Source organism: Acinonyx jubatus, chromosome X (genome assembly GCF_027475565.1).
Source record: "Acinonyx jubatus isolate Ajub_Pintada_27869175 chromosome X, VMU_Ajub_asm_v1.0, whole genome shotgun sequence".
Lineage (NCBI taxonomy): Eukaryota > Metazoa > Chordata > Mammalia > Carnivora > Felidae > Acinonyx > Acinonyx jubatus.
Genome location: NC_069389.1, coordinates 41,647,887 through 41,668,155, shown reverse-complemented (window position 1 = coordinate 41,668,155; position 20,269 = coordinate 41,647,887). Strand labels below are relative to the sequence as shown.

Below are 20,269 nucleotides of genomic sequence, written 5' to 3'. Positions count from 1 at the left end.
GGCAGAGAGAGGGAAACAGAGGATCCAAAGCGGGCTCCACAATGACAGCAGAGAGCCCAACGTGGGGCTCGAACTCATGAACCGTGAGATCATGACCTGAGCTGAAGTCCGACGCTTAACCAACTGAGCCACCCAGGCGCCCTGAGTCTCTGAGCATGAAGTCTCTTAGGCTATCTGGGGTTTGTTTCTAGAGTCTGCAGTCTTTGATCTATTTATTTGTTTAAACTGTGTGCCAGGTTGTAAGGTCTGAAATGTTTCCACATCTGCACATACCACATCTGCATCCAAGGTATGATGTCTCTATTGTTGTGAACTCCATGTCGCAGATTTTGGCGTGTCTGAGATATTTGGGGGCCTTTGTTACAGGGTGTTAAGTCTGCACTGTTTTGGAACCTTTCTTCCAGGGTGTGGAGTCTCTGATTTTTTGAATGTCTGTGTTCTTGACTGTAAAGTCACAGAAGCCGTTTAGAGATGCTTCCAGAGTCTGAGGTCACTGTGTTATTTTTTGGTTCTGTGTCTTGTCCTGGGGTTGGAAGTTCCTGAGTTGTTTGGGAATTTATGTGCAGAGTGTCACATTCTGAGCTGTTTGGGGTCACTATGCCAGGGAGTGGGTCACATGGTTTATGTCAGAGCTCTTTGAGCTGTTTGGGTGTGAGGTCTCAGAATATTCTTCAGGGCTGGGGTTCCTGAGTGGCTCAGTCAGTTAAGCATCTAATTCTTGATTTCGGCTCAGGTCACGCTCTCACAGTTCAAGAGTTCAAGCCCCGAATCGGGCTCTGTGCTGTGTCAGCATGGAGCCTGCTTGAAATTCTCTCTGCCTTTCTCTCTGCCTCTACCCCACTCATGCTCTCTCTCTCTCTCTCAAAATAAACTTAAAAAAAAATTTTAAAGAAGACTTTTCGATGCTCCTCTTATGTCTTTGAGCATTCTTTTCCCCACCTGCTCCTCCCTCATTAACAGTATGTCCTTTGGACAGTCCCTTGAGCACATACAGGTGTGTCGCCCTCATTCTGTGTCCAGGCCTCTGAATTGTTTTGTGATCTGTGTCAAGGGTACGAGGTTTTTGCCTGGATGTTTTATGTAGATCCCCGGTGGGGACATCGCTGAGCTGTTTGGGGGATTACTCTGTCCATGGTATAAGGTATGTAACCTATTTGGGGTTTGTGTCTTAGTGTGGAAGGTCCCTGGGGTGCTTTAGTGTCCTAGGGCATGAGGTTTCTGCGATGTTTGTAGTAGTCTGTAGCCAGAGGACGAGATTTATAAAATAACTGATTATCTATGTCTTGTTACATGAGTTCTTGGGGGGTTTTTTGCTTGTTTTTTTGTTTGTTGGTTTGTTTGTTTTTGCCAGCCTTTGGCCAGAGTGTGAGGTCTCTAGGCTATTTTGTGGTCTGTGTCCACAGTGTGAGACCCCTGAACTGTTTTGGGCTCTGTGTCCCGTGGTGTGAGGTCTCCAAGCTTTCCTGTGCTCTGCGTTCAATGATATGACGTCCCTGAGCCACCTGGGATATGCTTCCAGGGACAAGGTCTCATTCTGTTTCACAGTCGGCTGGTACTCCATGCTATAGCATGAATCACCTTGATTAATTTACCCTTTTTCCTCTAGTTGTTTGCTGCTCCCATTCTTTTTATTTTTTTAATTAATTTATTTATTTTGAGAGAGAGAAAGAAGGGGAGGGACAGAGAGAGAGAGGGAGAGAGAGGATTCCAAACAGGCTCCATGCTGCCAGCTCAGAGCCCGTCGCAGGGCTTGAACCCACCAACCTTGAGATCATGACCTGAGTGGAAACTGAGTCACCCAGGCGTCCGCTCCTCCTTGTGCACACTGACCGGCGCCATGTGTATTTCCTTAGAACACATATTTAAAGTGGAATTGCCAGGTCCAATAAGTTATTTATTCAGCAATATTTTACTCCCTTTTGAGTACCTACTGTGTGCAGGGCGGTTTTAAGTGCGTGTAGAGACACCACCACATGCACGATGGTGATACTAGTGGAGAGGGATATCCACTTTTATTTTGATAGATGCTGCCACACGAATTCACACTTCTATCAGTGGCATCAGAATTTGAGTACCTCTTTATGCGCCAGAACTCCGCAGCGGGGAGGGGGGGGGGGGAACACCACGGAGTCGCATTCAGCTAAATCATCTGAGGATGGGGCTGGGACGGTCCATTGTGGGATATGAGGGGGAGCACGGAATGGAACGTGTGCAGGGGGAGGAAGACTTCCGAGTCTATTTAGTTGTGTTGGAGTGAACTGAAGATTGACTGACTCCTGGGACATTAACATGAAACTGCCCTTCACGGGCCGCACACATAAAAGAGCTTGAAAGGTGGGAATGAAGAGTTAACCAGACAGTGCAGCTCTGGGGCATACCATTGTGCCACATGGAAATGGAACGGTCTGCTCTGGGAGGTACCACGGGTGGGGGGGAGGGTGTCGTGTATTTTGGAAGAAACCACTATGTATGTAGGGACACGAAAGGTCTCTTCGTTTTGCGCGTGCATCGGCTCGGCTCCAAAACGAGAAGACCACGGCGCTGCCCTCACCGACCTGAGCCTCAGTGAGGGCGATGGTGGACCCCACCCTCAGCCTAAAACCTCCACCCATCCGGAAGCCACCTCCCACCAGGATCTTACGTCTGGTTGGCTCTGAAGACTCGAATCAACAGCAGGGGTGGGGTGGGGTAGAAGGCTGCGGAGCAATGATTGGCTCCGCTATGAGAAGGGCGGGATCAAGCCCTGCACTGAGTGCTGATTGGCCACCGCAAGATCGCCCACCCAAGCTCTTCCAGGGTACCGAGGTTTTCGGGAATCACTTATAGGCTACGAGCGGGTCGTCTGGCTCCGTGCTGCTATTGGCTGCTGACTTGGCGCAGGCGCTATGGCCCCTGCGTTGGCGTTCGCGGTTGCAGAGGCAGGGCTTTGGCTACGGGAGACCATAGGTTCGAATCCCGCCTGGGAACTTCAGTTTGCGCACCTGTAAAGAAGTTGGCATTATTGGCTAGCACAGAATGTGTCGGGTAACCTTTTCTATTCTCTTCTACTTGTTCTCTTTTTAAAACAATGCTTATTGTGTCCCATTATATTGATTTCAGGACCCACTCACTGTTCACAGCAGCACTGAGAAAAATTCTTCACTGGGGTTCCTGACAGCTGTATTTCAGGCTACCTGCAGGTCCGAGTTCTGCAGAGAAGGTTCAAGGTGATCTCATGATTCTACTCTAAAACATCTCCTCCTCCCCCCAGAGAGGATGACTTGGAGGCTCCCTGCCCCCTCTGGACCAGGCCTGAGTAAGGGTGTGTGGAGGAGTGTGTGTGTGTGTGTGTGTGTGTAGGGGAGTAGGGAGAGGGGGTGGGCCATAAATGCATCATAACTGCATGATTTCATGCTCTGGGATGGAGAAGTGTGTGGCATTTAAAGGGGAATTTTGAAAAGGGCAAGATGTAACTGAATGATAAACTTTTTAATGATGGGATTTTAGGCATGAGGCAGGGGAGGTGTTTGGCTGAGTGTAGGTAAGTAGAAGGAAAGTGGTTCTCAAGCCAGTCAACTCATCCTAAGGTAGCTCTTACATGCTACATGCAGCTTGGAAGTCTGTGTCACAGAGATTTAGGTCTTCCAGGTGTTTGTGGGGCTCTGTCTCAGGGTGAGAAGTCTCTAAGCTGTTTGGGGATCTTTGTATCAGGATGTGCAGGGGGTTTTTTTTTCTCTTAAAATGGAATTTCATTGTGTTTTGTTGGCATTTCTCTGACTACTGTTGGGGCTTAATACTGTTTTCTGAGCTTGTTGGCAAGATGTGTTTCTTAAGTTTTACAAATTCCCTTTTACATCCTTTAATCTTTTTGAAAAATTATTTTAAAATCATTTTAGACTTAGAGAAAATTGCACAAATAGTGCAGAGAGTTCCTGTATACCCTTCACCCTGCTTCCCCTAGTGTAAAGGACTTACATAACCACAGTGCGAGCTTAAAAACAGGAAATGAATACTATTGTTCATGAACTGTTGCTCACCTGTTTTCTGTCTGTGACCACGGTGTGAAATATCTGTCCATTTTGGACCCAGCGCTCTCTTGGGTTCTGTGTCCCATGCTGTGATGCCTCTGAATTTGGTGTATGTTTCTAGATGCTGGGTCTCTCACTTCCTTGGGGGTTTCTGTCTCAGAGAATGGTATCTTTGATCTGTTAGGGTCTCTTCAGGGCATATCCTCTCTGAGCTGTTTTGGGCTTTCGTGTTCAGGGTGTGAGGTCTCTGAGCACTCTTTTTTTTTTTTTTTTTTTTTGGATACAGACAGCAAGTGTGAGCACATGAGCCGGGGAAGTGCAGAGGGAGAGGGAGAGAGAATCTCAAGCAGGCTCCATGCTCAGCATGGAGTCCAACATGGGGCTCGATCCCATGACCCTGAGATCATGACCTGAGCCAAAGTCGGACGCTTAACCAACTGAGCCACCCAGGTGCCTGGTTCTCTGAGTACTTTGGTAGTCTAAGTTCAAAGCTATGTGAAAAAAAAAAAGCTATGTGTACTCCCAGCTGGTTTTTATTGGTCTCTGTCAGAGATTATGAGGTCAGTCAATACTTTCGGATTCTGTGTCCAGGGCAGGATTTCTCAACCTCAGCACTATTGACATTTTGGACTGGAAAATTCTTTGTTATGGAGGGCATTGTGGGATGTCGTACTAGTTTGCTAGGGCTATTAAAAAAAAAAAGGTACCACAAACTGGGGGGCTTAAGCAACAGAAATTTATTTTCTCATAGTTCTGGAAGCTGGAAGTCTGAGATCCTGGTGTCAGCAGGTTTGTTTCCTTCTGAGGGCTGAGAACAACAATCTGTTCATGCCTCTCTCCTAGCTTCTGGTAGTTTGCTGGCAGTCTTTGACATTCCTTGGCTTCCGCTGTATCAGCCCAGTTTCTTCCTTTATCTTCACATGGTGTTCCGTGTGTGTGTGTGTGTGTGTGTGTGTGTGTGTCCGAATTTCCCTTTTTTATAAACACACCAGTCATATTGGATCAGGGGCCCACCCTACTCCAGGAATACGACCTCATTTCACATCTGCAGCGACCCTCTTTCCAAATAAGGCCACAATCTGAGGCCCTAAGGGTTAGGACTTCAACATACGAATTTGAGGTGTGTGGGGGGGCATAATTCAATCATAAAAGATGTTTACCATGAGAAAGAAAGGAAAGAGGGAGGGAAGGAGGGAGCAGTCCCCAACATCCAATGTTGTCTTGGTACTCCCAGCTAGGCCATGTTATTCTCCTGTTAGATATAAACAGTCTCAAGAATACTCTGAGACCAAGGTTATTCTGAGACCGTGATAAAACGAGACAAAGCAAAGCTACTTTATAATGTTGTCTAAGCACAGACAAAAACTGGTCATTGTGCCACCTCCCCAGATACCAAACATCCCCCTCTCTTGGTTAAAACGAATGACTGCTGCTTCTTTACCGATTTCCACTTTATCCTTACTCTAGTCTGCCCTCGCTGTAGATAAGATTTATTGAGATACCTAGTCATCAAATTGCTCTCACTTTCTGACAGTGTCCAATCTAGAGTGAGCCCCACTTCTTTCGATCTTCTACCAAAACCACTCAACTGAAGTCCTGATCCTATAACTGGTTCTTTCTTTTTTTAAAAAAATTTTTTAATGTTTATTTATTTTTGAGAGACATAGACAGAGCATGAGTGGGGGAGGAGCAGAGAGAGGGGGAGACACAAAATCCAAAGCAGGGTCCAGGCTTTGAGCTGTCAGCATAGAGCCCCACATGGGGCTCAAACCCACGAACCATGAGATCATGACCTGAGCCCAAGTTGGAGGCTTAAATGACTGTGCCACCCAGGCACCCCTGGTTCTTTGTTTATTGTTTTTTTTATTTTTTAATGTTTATTAATTTTTGAAAGACAGAGAGAGACAGAGCACAAGCAGGGGTGGGACAGAGAGAGAGGGGGACACAGAATCTGAAACAGGCTTCAGGCTCTGAGCTGTCAGCACAGAGCCCGACGTGGGGCTCGAACTCACAGACAATGAGATCATGACCTGAGCCAAAGTCAGATGCTCAACTGACTGAGCCACCCAGGCACCCCTCTTTGTTTTGTTTTTTTTTTAAATACTTTTTAATTTTTTTAGTAAGCTCTATGCCCAACATAGGGCTTTGAACTCATGACCCTGAGATGAAGAGTCGCATGCTCTTCTGACTCAGCCAGCCAGGCACCCCTGATTGGTTCTTTCAGATACCCTCTTACTAAGACGTCTCTTGGCTCCCATGGTGTGCGTTCTCCCTCACTGAAATGCATAATGAACCCTACTTGTTCAATTATAGGTATGTTCCCGGGGGGTCTTTGGCTAAAGGTGGCATCCCTGATCTCTACCCACTAGATGCCAGTAGCATCTCTCCCCTCCCAGCTGTGACAACCAAAAATGTTCTCAGGTATTACCACATGTACTCTGGGGGGCAAATTGCCTCTGGTGGAGAGCCACTGGTACAGGGTATGAAGTGTTTGAGCAGTTTGGGAGTCTCTGTCTCAAGTTTGCATTCTCTGAGATGTGTTTGGGTCTATTCCTCAGGATATGAAGTCACTCATCTGTGTTAAAGTCTCTGTCCCAATGTTTGAAAGCCCTGAGCTCTTTGGGGTGCTGTATAAGGAATGAGTGATCTCTGCCAGAATTAGGACATGAGGTATTTGTGGTGCATGTGCGCACATGCACACACGCACCACCCTCCCCCCCCCCACCCCACAACACCATCCTGGCTATACGCCAGTTCAGAAAGGCTGTGAGAAATGGGGGTTGTGTGATTGGTAGTGAAGTGCTCCGCATGAATTCACAGCCACCCCAGCTTCCTTGTCTAGACCAGGAAATACAGGTGGCCACTTCCTTCAGAACCTCTGTCTTGCCCTTTGTTCTGGAGGTCACAGAGTCTCCCTTGATCCCATTTGTGGAGATTATGTTGTGGGAAGGTGTTTGTTGTGTCTCCTCGCACCAGCCCCAGAGTGGAGAGCCCTGTCTTGGGATGGATTGTTCAGATGGATGTTGGAGTCTATTTCCCCTCAGGCCTTGTCCACATCCAGGACACATGGGTGTTTGGGGCCTGGTAGAACCTGTTTCAGAGCCTGGAACCCCCAAGTCCTGGTTGGATAGAAGGGGAGTCCAGTGTTTTGGAGGTTTTGCAAGACTGCTCTGAGTACAAATGGACTCTCCTGATTTCAGCCCCTTCTCCCCTAATTACGCATCCCTTCTGAAAGCAAAATTCAGGGTTGGGGAAAGGGGTGAGGTACAGGTAAATGCTATCTCTGGCCAGGGGGCCAGTGTGTGTGTGAGACGGTCTCAGTTGGACCATGGGAGTCATGTGCACATATTGCTTAATATAAATGTGCGTTGGGTTCAATAAAGAGTAAATATTCTCTAGAATTGTGTTTCCATCTCTGGTAAACCCATAGTTTGCCTTCAGCTGAACCTTTGAGAACATACATAATAGGGTGCGCAGTGAGAAAACAGTGAGAAAAAACACTGTTTTTCTTGTGAAAACTGTAAATCCTGTTATAAGAGAGACAGGTTTGTCCTTTTATGCAAGAGACAGGGTTTGAGCTCTAGAGAGAGGCTTTGGGGGAGGGCGCAGGGCCTCGGTGAGTCAAAGAAGTCAGAAGTTAAAAAATATAGTTTGAACTAAATGAAAATGAAAATAAAACTTACCAAGTTTGTGGGATACAGCAAAGCAGGGCTTACATAGAGGAAATTTTTAAGGCATTTGGCTTCTGTCTTGCTCTTTCTTGGATCACGCCCTCTAGTGGAAGCCAGCCATCCTGTCGCAAGGACACTCAAGCAGCTGCATGGAGAGATCTACTTACCAGAGAACTGAGGTCCCCCAGCCCAAAGCCATCACCAAATTGCCAGCAATGTGAGTGATCCAGCTTGGAAGCAGCGCTTCCGGCCCCACTCAAGCCTTCCAATGACTGCAGCCTGAGAGACCCAAAGCCAGAGCCATGCAGCTAAGCTGCTCCTGAATTCCCAGCTCCCCCAAACTGTGTGAGATGATTAGTGTTTGCTGTTGTTTCAAGCTGCTAAGTTTTGGGTTCATTTGTGGCGTTTCTGAGCTCTCTGAGGGTCTCTGTCTAGGGTTTGAGATTTCTGAGCTTTTTGTGGCCTATATCCATATCTGGGTGTTGGGGACACTCCATGTTGCACATTTTTAGGTCTCTGATCTCTTTAGGGTCTCTCTCAGGGTTTTTAGGCCTCTGAACTATTTGGGGATCTGTGTCTGAAAGCATGGGGATTCTGGGCTGTTTCTGGTTCATGTCCAGGACATGATCATAACTGTTTGGGATCCTTTAATCCCAGGGTATGATGTCTCTAAGATAACTTTGTACTTGAGTCCAGAACTTGAAGTCTCTGAGCTCCTTTGCAGTCTGTGTTCTGGGTGTGAGATCTTTGAGGTATTTGGGAGTCTGTATCTCTGGTTTCACAGCCGTGAACGCTTTGGAGGACTGTATGTAGGTTTTGTTTGTTCTTTTAGGTGTATGGAGTTTTAAGTCCCAGGAAGAGACATCACCGAGGTGACTGGAATCTGCATCCAGGTGTTCAAACAGTTTGGGCCCCTGAGTCCCTAGATATGAAGTCCTTGCTGTGTTTGAGAGTCGATGTCCAGATATTGATATTTCTGGTTTTGAGGGCAGGCGGAGCCTGTGTTTCAGGTTGTCAGCTCTCTGAACTATTTCTGGGTGTGTGTCCCAGTATGTAAAGTTCCTGAGTTGTTTATGGGTGTGTGTCCCAAATGTGTGGGGTCCCGGACATGGCTGTGGCTCTGTGTTGTAGTATATGAGGTCTCTGTTCATGGGTGTATGTGGCAGCGTGTGAGGTAACTGAACTCCTTGAGTGTGTGTGCACAAGATCATAAGGTCTCTGATCTGTTTGGGTGTGTGTTTCCCAGCATGAGAATTTTTTATTTGTTTGCGGGTGTATATTCCATGGTGTTAGTTCTCTAATCTGTTCAGATGTGTATGTCCTGGGTGTGAGGTTTCTGCTATGCTCGTGGGTATATGGTCTAATGGTGTAAAGGTTTCTGATCCACCTAGGGGTATATGTCCCAGGGTATGAGGTCTCTGATCTGTTTGTCATTGTATGTCTCAGGATGTGAGGTCTCTCTTCTGGATGCACGTCAAGGGTAGGAGGTCTCTAATCTGTTTTTAGTTTTATGTCCCCGGATGTTAGATCTCTGGTCTCTGTGGGTATATATGCCAACGGGTGAGCTCTCTGTCATGTTTGTGGGTATATGTCCCAATAGATGAGGTCTCTGAGGTCTTTGTGGATATATTTTCCTGGTCGGTATGTTTCTGAGCTTTTTTGGTTATGTTTTGGTTATGTTCTCTCAGGGCACTCTGGTCCATTTGTTGGGTGTATGTTGCAGGATGATAAGGATTGTCTGTCTGAGGGTGTATGTCCCAGGGTGTGAGGCCTGCTGTGTTTGTGGGTGTATGTCTCTGAGTGTGATATATCTAAAATGTTTGTGAGTATAGTTCCCAAGATATAAGTTCCCTGAACTCTTTGTGGGTGTGTGTCCCAGAAAAGGAAATCTATGATCTATTTGTGAGCATATGTTCCAGAACATGAGGTCTCAGAGCTGTCTGTCCCTGTGTGTGTCCCAATATGTGAGGTCTCTCTTCATGGGTGTAGATCAAAGGTACGAGTTCTCTGGTACTTTTGTGTTGGTACCTCCCAGGGAATGAGGCCTCTGAGCTGTCCGGGGTTGGGGAATTTCACATAATGTGAGTTCTCAAGTATGGTTGTGGCTATATGACCTAGCATATAGGTCTCTGATCTCTTTGGGTGTGTATGTTCCATAGTTTGAAATCTCTGAGCTCTTTATTGATGTATATTCCAGGATGTGAGGTCTCTGATCTTCTTGTTGTTATATACTGCTAGTACGCGAGTCTGCCTTCACTGGTATATGTCAAAATCCATTTGTGTGTGTATTTCCCAGTGTATGAGGTCCCTGATCTGTTTCCAGGTGTATGTTCCAGAGTAAGAAGCCTCTAATATGTCTCTGATCTTTTCATAAATGTATCAGGAGTTTGAGGTCCTTCATCCCTGTGGTTGTAATTCCCAGAGGCCTTGTCCGTGTTGTGTGTGTGGCTCTACGTCCAAGAATATTATGTATCTGTATTGTTTCTGCAAGTATGCCCCAGTTGTGAGGTCTCTGATCTCTTTGTGGGTATATTCATCAGAATGGGAGATCTCTGATATGTTTGTGGGTGTATGTCCCAGAGTGTGAGGTCACTAATGTTTGTGCATGTAAACCCTAGGATTTGAGGTCTGTGATATGCTTATCACTATAATTATCAATGTGTGAAATGTCTCTCATGGGTGTATGCCAAAGGCATGAGCTCTCTGATATGTCTGTGTTTATATGAACGTGGGTGTAAGATCTCTTATTTGTTTATGGGTGTATGTCTCAGTGTGTGAGGTTTTGGGGGGTTATATCCCATGGTCTGTTCTGTTTGGGGGTTATTTGCTGGGATATGACGTGTACGTATTTTTATCACTGTATATCCCAGTATGTGAGGTCTCTCAGATGGGTGTATATAGAAAGTGTAAGGTCTTTGATCTATTTGTGGTTATATATCCCTGGGTGTGAGATCTCTGATAAGTTCGTGGATTTAATTCTTTTTTTTTTAAGTTTTATTTTTTAATTTTTTAATTTTTAATTTTTATTTCATTTATTTATTTATTGAGAGAGAGAGTGTAGGAGGGGCAGAAAGAGAGGGAGAGAGAGAGAATCCCAAGCAGGCTCCTCACTGTCAGCTCAGAGCCTAATGCTGGGCTCAAACTCACAAACCATGAGATCACGACCCGAGCTGAAACCAAGAGTTGGCCGCTTAGCTGACTGAGCCACCCGGGCACCCCACATGGATTTAATTCTTACACTTTGACATTGCCGATCTGTTTGCAAGTGTTATGTCACATGATGCGATATCTCTGATCTTTTCGAGGGTGTAAGACCTGCAGTGTGAAGTGTCTTTCTATCCCTCGTGTATTTCCAAACACGTGAGGTGTCTCACCTGTGTGAGGGTGTGTGTCCCATGATGTGAGGCCTCTTACTTATTTGCAGGTATATTCCCAAGATGTGAGCTCTTTTCCTCCCTTTTGAGCATATGTCCCAATTTGCTTCGTTTCTGAGTATATTTCCCGCCCTGTGATGTCTCAGCTGTTTGGGGTGTATACTGCAGGATTTGAGCTCTCTGGTGTATCATACATGTATGTCTCAGGTTCTGAGGTTGCTAATGTCTTTGTGGGTGCGTATCCCAGAATGGGAGTCTCTGATCTGTTTGCGTTTGCCAAGGGTATAAAGTCTGATATGGTTGTGCATATATGTCTCAGGATGTTAGGACCCTAGCTGTTTGTGGGTATATGTCCCAGGATGTGAAGTGTCTGACCTGTTTGGGTGTGTTCGTCCATGGGGGTGAGATTTCTGATCAGTTTTTCAGGAGCATTACGTCCCAGGATGTAATGTCTCTGATCTCATTATGGGTCTAATTCCCAGGATTTAAGGTCTCTGATCACGTATGGATATATGTCCCGGAATGTGTTTCTTTACTTTTTACAAGTATATGTCCCAGGTCGTAGGTTCTCTGATCTGCTAGGGGGTTCTTTGCCAAGATCTGAGGTTTCTGATCTGTTTATGGGTATGTGTCATAGAATGCGAAGTCTTGGCTCTTTTATGGTGTGTTTTATGTCCAGAGTGTCAGGTTTCTGACTTCTCTGTGGTTGTGTGTCATGGTGTGAGGTCTCTTCTCTCTTCCTGTGTGATTCAGTATGTGCTCTCTGGTCGTGAATTTTGACAAGGATGTAAGTTCTCTGATCTGCTTATTGAGTATTGCAGGATATAAAGTCTCTGATCTGCTTGGTGGTGAGTATCCCAGTGTGTGAGGTGTCTGAGCTCTGTGTGTGTATGTGTGTGTGTGTGTGTGTCCCAGGTTGTGAGGTTTCTGGTCTGTTTAGGAGTGAATGACAGCAGGTGCCATATGTGAACTCTTGATGGGTATATGTTCCAGGCTTTGAGGACTGTGACATGGTAGTCGGTATATGTGCTGGGCGCGAGTGGACGTGAGAACCATAATCTGTTTCTGGATGTACCACCCAGCGTGTGAGGCCTCTGAATTGTTTGTAGGTTTCTGTTGCAGGATTTGAAGTCTGTGATTTCTTTTTTATCTTTAAGTAAACTATACGCCCAACGTGGAGCTCAAACTCGTGACCCTGAGATCGAGGGTTGCATACTCTACTGACTGAGCTGGCCAGGTGCGCCTAGTCTATGATTTCTTTATGGCTAAACTTTCCAGGCTGTTAGGTCCCTGATCTGTTTGTGGGTGTATATATGAGGTGTGAGTTCCCTGACTGGTCTGTGGGTGTATGTCCCAGGATGTCACATCTCTATCAGTCTGTGCCATGTACGTCATGTCTGAATACTCGCCCCCCCCCCCAATGATATCCACGTCCCAATCCCTGGAACCTGTGATTATGTTAACTTTCTGGCAAAAAGGACTTTGTAGGTATAATGAAGTGAACCACTTTGAGATTGGGATTTCATCCTGGACTATCCAGGTGGGCCTAACATAATGATTAAAGTCCTTATATGTGGGAGGCAGGATGGTAAGAGTTGGAAATGGCAGTGTGACAGTGATACAAGCTGAGTCAAAGATGGTGACATAAAGATGGAAACAGACTCAGAGAAAGAGCTACAACAACTGAATCAGAGGGAAGCAAAATCGGAGAGAGATTTGAAGAATGAAACCCTGCTGGCTTTGAAGATGGAGGAAAGGGCCATGAACCAGGGAATGTAGCAGCCCCTAAAACCGGAAAATGCCATGAAATGGATTCTATGTTGGAGCCTCCAGGAGGAAGGCAGGTCTGCTGACAACTTGATTTTATCTCTGTAAGACTCATTTTCGGGTTTCTGACCCGTAGAAACGTAAGGTAATAAATGTGTGTTATTTTACAACACTAAGATTGCAGTGGTTTGTTTGTTATAGCGGCGGTAGGAAATGACTGCAGCGTCCCAGGTTGGGAGGTCTCCATCTGGTTGTTGGTGCACATCCCAGGATGTGAACTCCACCATCTATTTGTGAGTGTGTGCCTGATGGCAAGAGGTCTCTGATCTGTGTGCAGGTGCATGAACCAGAGTGTGAGGTCTCTGACCTATTTGAGGGTGTATGTCCCCAAATTTGTGGTCTCTGGGATGTTTGTTGGTGTACGTCCCAGAATGTGAGGTCTCTGATCTGTTTGTGTGTGCGTGAAGTCTCTGAGCTGATTTGGGGTGTACGTCCAGTATGTGAGGTCTTTATGATATTTGTGGGTTGCATCCTAGGTTATTAGGTCTCTGATGTGTTTCAGATATATTTCTGATGGTGATGAACTTTCTGCTTTCAATGGTGGTATGTATGCCAGAATCTGAGGTCTTTATTTTCTTAAATATTGTGTTTTTTTTATGTTTATTTATTTCTAAGAGAGAACATAAGCAGGGGAGGGGAAGAGAGAGAAGGAGACAGAGGATATGAAGTGGGCTCTGTGCTGACAGCAGATAGCCTGATGCAGGGCTCGAACTCACAAACTGCAAGATCATGACCTGAGCCGAAGTCGTGCACTTACCTGACTGAGCCACCCAGGTGCCTCCAGAATCTGAGGTCTTTAATGTGTTTAGTTATGAATGTCCAGGGTATGAAGTTTGAAAGAGCTTGTTGTGAGTGTATGTCCCTTGGCCCGAATCCTTTGATCTCTTGTGAGTATATGTCTCTGTATATGAACTCTCTTATCTCTTCATGGATATATGTCAGAAGAGATTAGTCCTGTGATCTGTTTCTGGCTCTTTTTTCTTTGCTTTGCTTTGCTTTGCTTTGCTTTGCTTTGCTTTCTTTTTCTTTTTTTCTGGCTCTTTTTTTCATAACGTGTCTTGTCTCTGATGTACCTTGCAAGCTTATGTTGCAGGATTTGAGATCACTGATCTGTTTGTGGGCATCTGTTTGTATATAGTCTGTGATGTGTTTTGGAGTCTATCCCAAGATGTGAGCCCCCCGATCTGTTTGTTGGCATATTTCTCAGAGTGTGAAGTGTCTGATCTCTCTGTGGGTATATGTTGTGGGGTTTGAGGTCTATGGTCTCTGGGTTACATGTTTGAGGTCTGTGATCTCCTGGTTACATGTCCAGGTTGTGAGGTCTCTAATATATTTGTTGAAGTGTATCCCAGGATGTGAACCCTCTGATCATTTGTGTGGGGGAGGGCATATAATGCAAGACGCTGATCTGTTCTTCTGGTAAGTGAACCAGGCTGAAAGGACTCTGGCATGTTTGTGGATGTCTTCCAAGATGTGAATTCTCTGCTCTGTTTCTGAATCCACGTCCTAGGATGTGAGGTTTTAGAGCTATTTGTGGATGTATATTAGGCATGAGTTCCCTGAGCCGTTTGAGGGTCTCTATCTCAGCTTGTGAGGCCTCTGATGCTTTTGGCTTTATTTGCGAGTATATGAGATTTCTGATTGTATCCTTGAACATGTAACGGGATGCAATATTATTTGTTAAAGTTTGTGTATCCAGGGTATGAGGTTTCTGAGCTCTTTGTGGGTACCCATCTCAGGGGTGAGGCTTCTGATCTGTTTGCAAGTATGTGCCTCAGGATTTGAGCTCTCTCATCTCCTTGTGCCTGTGTGCCCCAAGATGTCAAGCATCTTTAATTACCCTGGGTCTATTTCCCAGGATATGAGGTTGTCTTAATGTGTTGTGGGTTACTGTTGCAGGGTTTGGGGTCTCCAAGCCATTAAAAAAACCTTTTTTAATTAATTAATTTTTTACATTTATTTATTTTTGAGAGACAGAGCACAAGTGGGGGAGGGGCAGAGAGAGAAGGAGACACAGAATCCAAAGCAGTCTCCAGGCTCCTAGCTGTCAGTACAGAGCCTGATGCGGGGCTTGAACCCACAAACCGTGAGATCGTGACGTGAGCCGAAGTCAGACGCCCAACTGACTGAACCACCCGGGCGCCCCTAATTTATTTATTTTTGAGAGAGAGAGAGAGAGAGAGAGCAGGGGGGAGGGAGAGAGAGAGAATCCCAAGCAGGCTCCATGCTGTCAGCACAGAACCGAACGTGGGGCTCGAACTCACGAGCTGTGAAATCATGACCTGAGCCAAAACCAAGAGTCGGACGCTTAACTGACTGAGCCACTCAGGAGCCCCTCTGAGCCATTTTTGCTTGTATTTCTCAGATATGGTCTCTGATCCGTTTGCGTGTGTATATCACAATATACAAGTGGGGTTTTTTTTGGTGTGGGGGGGACTTTTGCTTGTTGGTCAATGGTATGAGGTCTGTTCTGTTTGTGTGTATGTGTCCCAATTTTTGAGGTCTCAGACCTGTTTATGGGCATATGTCCCAGAATGTGTGTCTCTCTATTCTCCTTAGACTCACGTCTGAGGGAAGGAGGTCTCTGGTCACTTTCTAGATGTATGACTCCAGCTGAGGGGTGTGAACTATTTCTAGTGCATGGCCCAGGATTTTGGGTCCCTGAGCTCTTTTGGAGGTGTGTGTTTTGTGATTGGAGGCCTCTTACTATTTGTGCGTGTGTGTGTCTCTCCTCTGCTGACTTAAGGCCTCCTAAAGATGCCCATGTCCTAATCCTTGGACCCTGTGAAGATGAGACCTTACATGTTAAAAGTTACTTTGAAGCTGTGATTAAATTAGGCATTTTGCGATGGGAAGGTGTTCTTAGATTTTCTGGGTGGGCCCACTGTAGTTACAAGGGTCCTGAAATGAGGGGGACAGGACGGTTATTGTCACTGAGTGCAAAGTAATGACACAAGCCAGGTTAGACACGGTGATCTGATGATGGAGAATTTGTGGGTGTGCATCCCGGCTTGTGAGATCCTTGAGATGTTCATGGGGGTATATTCTGGGATGTGTAATTTGGTACTGTGTGTATATGTCTGTACTCGGCCAAATAATAGGACTCCAGAGATGTCCAGTAAAGGACATGTGACCAGGAAGCCCTAGTCAGGGAGGAGATTGATGATGGGGGCAGAAATCAGAGAGATTTGAAGATGAGTGCTGAGGGCTTTGCAGGTAGAGGAAGGGGCCAGGGGCCAAGAATACAGGCAGCTCTGGAAACTAGAAAAGGCAAGGAAGTGAATTCTCCCCTAGAGTCTCCAGAAGGAACACAGCTCTGTTCACACTTGAGTTTAATACTCTGAGACCCATTTTCGGGTTTCTAACCTCCACAAATATAATATAATAAATAAATTTGTGTTTTTCCCCGACACTAAATTGTGGTGATCTCTCACAACAGCAATAAGAAGCAAATACAGTGTCCTGGGTTGTGAATTTTCTGTCTGGTTGTCTGGACACATCCTAGAAATGGGTGTGTGAGGGTGTCTGCTGGTGGAGGCCTCTGATCTGTATGTGGGTGTATGAACCAGGGCAAGAGGTCTCTGGCCTGTTTGTGAGTATGTGTCCTCAGATGTGAGGTCTCTGTGCTGATTTTGTGTTTATATGTTAGGTCTCTGGAGGTGTTTGTGAGTTATGTCTAGGCTGTTAGGTCTCTGATATTTTATGGATATTTCCAAGATTTCTGCTTTGTTTGGTTATATATGTCCCAGGATGAGAGGTCTCTGATCTACTCAAATGTATATATCTAGGTGTGAGACTTGCAGCTCGTTGTGAGTATCTTTCATTTGGCTCGAGTCTCTGATCTTTTCGTGGGTTTGTGTCCCCACAATATGAACTCTCTGAACTCCTTGTGGGCATTTTCTGGTGTCCAGTACATAATCAGACTCGAGGTATTTCTCCTAGACTGTGAGGTCTCATACTTGATCGTAGGTATACATTGCAAGACTGTGGGTATGTGTCTCGGGCTGTGAGGTCTCTCATCTGTTTGTGGGAACATTTCTCAGATGAGGTCTCCATTTAGTTTTTGCCTTTCTATCACAGTATTTGAGTTTCTGATCTCTTTGCGTGTGTAAAGGTGTGAGGTGTCTTCTGTTTGTGGTTACATGTCCCAGGGTGAGAGGTCCCCACCCTGTGTGTGGGTATATGACACAGAATGTGTGCCTCACTCTTTTTCTGGATGTATGTCCAAGGGTGGGAGGTCTCTGATCTCTTTGGAATCATGTGATATGGGTGTGTATATCTCAGGATGGGATGCTTTTTTTTTTTTAATTTTTTAAGTAAATTCTATGCCCACTATGGGGCTCAAACTCACGACCCTGAGATCAAGAGTCGCATGCTCCAACAACTGAGCCAGCCAGGCACCCCAGGATGGGATGTTTTTAATTGCTTGTGTATGTACATCTAAGGTTGGTAGAGTAAAGGTCACTGAAAGATGTCCATGTTCTAATCTTTGGAACATGTGATTATGTGACCTTACATGTCAAAAAGGTCTTTTGCAGGGACACCTGGGTGGCTCAGTCGGTTAAGCATCCGACTTTGGCTCAGGCCATCATCTCGCGATTTTGTGAGTTCAAGCCCCGCGTTGGGCTCTGTGCTGACAGCTCAGAGCCTGGAGCCTGCTTCTGATTCTGTGTCTCCCTCTCTCTCTGCCCTTCCCCCACTCACACACACATATTCTCTCTTTCAAAAATAAATAAACGTTTTAAAAAATTTAAAGAAAAGGTCCTTTGCAAATGTGATAAAACAATTATCTTGAGATGGGGGATAGTAGCCTGGATTTTCCAGGCCAGTCTAATATAATCACAAGCGTCCTTACAGGAGAGAGGCAGGACATTCAGCCTGAGAAGCAGATGTGGCGACAGAAATAGAAATCAGGGGCGCCTGGCTGGCTCAGTTGGCTAAGCGTCTTGCTCTTGCTTTTGGCTTGGGTCATGCCTAATCTCTTGGTTCATGAGTTCGAGCCCCACGTTGGGCTCCACGCTGACAGTGTGGAGCCTGCTTGGGATGCTCTCTCTCCCTCTCTCTCTGCCCTGTACCTCTCTCTCTGTCTCTCACAGTAAATAAGTAAACTTTAAAAAAAAGAAATAGAAATCAAAGAGGATGAGAGAGAGAGAGAGAGAGAGCGCATTCTGAGAATGAAACACTGCTTTGAAGTTTGAGGATGGGGCTATGAGCCAAAAAATGCAGGCAGCTCGAGAAACTAGAAAAGGCAAGGAAATGGATTCTGTCCCTAGAGCCTCCAGGAGCAATGAAATTCTGCCAACAACTTGATTTTAGCCCTTTGAAACCCGTTGTCGGGTTCTGACCTGTGGAAAGGTAAGATAGTAAATTTGTGTTGTTTCATGACACTAAAATTGTAACGTGTTACAGCAGTGGTAGAAAATGACTACAGTGTCCCAGGTTTTGAGGTCTCTATCTGGTTGTCAGTGCACATCCCAGGATGTGAACTCCACCATCTGTTTGTGAGTGTGCATTTGGTGGCAGGAGGTCTCTGATCTGTGTGTGGGCGTATGAACCACAATGAGAGGTTTCAGAATGGTTGAGGGGGTGTGTCCCAGACCTCGTGGTCTCATAGCTGTTTGTGGGAATATGTCTTACAATGTGAGGTTTCCAATCAGGTTGTGTGCACATGTCCTAGGATGTCAGGTGTCTGAGCTGATTTGGGGAATGTGTTCTATTATGTGAGGGTTCTCAGATGTTTGTGGGGTATGTTCCAGTTGTTATGTCTCCGTTCTGTTTGGGGGGTATTTCCAGTGGTAGGAGGTTTCTGATTTGATCACGTATATATACCAGCATGTTAGATCTCTGCTTTATTTAGATTCCTATGTCCAGAGCACACGAGGTCTCTGAACTCTGTGGGTATCTATCCCTTGACTTGAGGCCTCTGATTTGTTTGCTGATAAATGTCCCAGCACATGAGCTCTCTGATATGTTTGTGGATCTGTGTTATAAGATTTCAGGTCTATAATCTGTTTCTGGTGTTTCCTTAGCCTGTGAGGTCTCTGACTTGATTATGGTTGTGTGTTACAGGATTTAAGGTCTCTGATCCGTCTGTGGGTCTGTGCCTCGGGTACAGATGGCCTCTGCGTTGTTGGGGGATTATATCCCGGAATGTGAACTTTATGATCTATTTTTTATGTATGACTCAAGGCTTAAGGTTTCTGATCTGTCTGTGGGTACATGTTGCAGATTCTGAACTCTGTGGTTTCTTTGTGGTTACATGTCCAGGTTGTAAGGTCTCTAATCTGTTTGTGGGTACATATCTCAGGATTTCAGCTCCCCGATCTGTTTGATGGTACATGTCACATGGTGTGAGGGCTTTGGGCTCTTTGTGGCGTTTGAAGTCTCTGATCTGTTTGCGGCTCTGTGTCCAAGTTGTGAGGTCTGGAATCTCTTTGTTGGTGTATGTCCAAGATGTGCATTCCCTGATGTGTTTGTGGGTAGTCTGATGGTCCAAAATGTCTCCTGTGTTCACTGGTCAGTGAACCAGAATGTGAATCTCCTGACCTGTTTGAGGGTGCTCTCCTAGGATCTGAGTTCTCTTATCTGTTTGCTTTCAGCATGCCCTAGGAAATGTTTGGTCTCTGAGCTCTTTTTTTCTTAGTTTATTTATTTATTTTGACAGGGACAGAGAGAGAGTGCAAGCAGCGTAGGGGCAGAGAGAGTGGGAGACAGAAGATCCAGAGCGAGCTCCGTGCTCACAGCAGAAAGCACCATGCGGGGCTCAAAATCACAAACCTCAGATCACGACCTGAGCTGAAGTCGGATGCTTAACCGACTAAGCCACCCAGGCGCCCCTATATGTTGATATACATGTATCTGATCTGAAGGTGTATGTCCAGGCTGTGAGGTTATTGAGCTCTTAGTGGGTCATTTTCCTTGGTTTGAAACCTCTGACCTATTTGAGAGCATGTCCCAGAAAACAACCCCTCCAATCCTTTTATGGGCATATGTTGCAAGATCTCAGGTCTGTGATGGGTTTCTGGCTCTTTTTCTTAACATTGAGGCCTCCAACTTGATTGTGGGTATATGCTGTAGGATTTGAGACCTCTGGTTTGTCTGTGGGCAGCTATCTCGGGTTGTGAGGCTTCTCGTCTTTTGGTGGGTGTACATCTCCAGGTCTCTGCACTTATTCTGGCTGTATGCCCTGCATGTAAGGCCTCTAACCTGTTTGTAGTTTCAGGTGGCAAGATTTGTGGGCTGTGATCTCTTTTTAGTAGTATTTCTCACATGAGGTCTTCTGATCTGTTTGTGAGTGTATATCACAGTATGTGAGTGTCTAGTCTTTGTGCGGGTTTATCAAGGGTGTGAGGCCTATTCAGTTTGCTGTTACATGTCCAAATTTGTGAGG

General features: G+C 45.7%; 1 long non-coding RNA gene across 1 annotated transcript; it reads left to right on the top strand.

Annotated features, from left to right (window-relative positions):
- The first annotated feature begins 2,481 nt into the window (after nt 1–2,481).
- LOC113597569 (uncharacterized) lies at nt 2,482–12,995 on the top strand. Its single transcript, XR_008290101.1, has 2 exons — nt 2,482–2,946; nt 3,100–12,995. It is a non-coding gene; the product is annotated as an uncharacterized LOC113597569 (long non-coding RNA).
- The last annotated feature ends 7,274 nt before the right edge of the window (nt 12,996–20,269 follow it).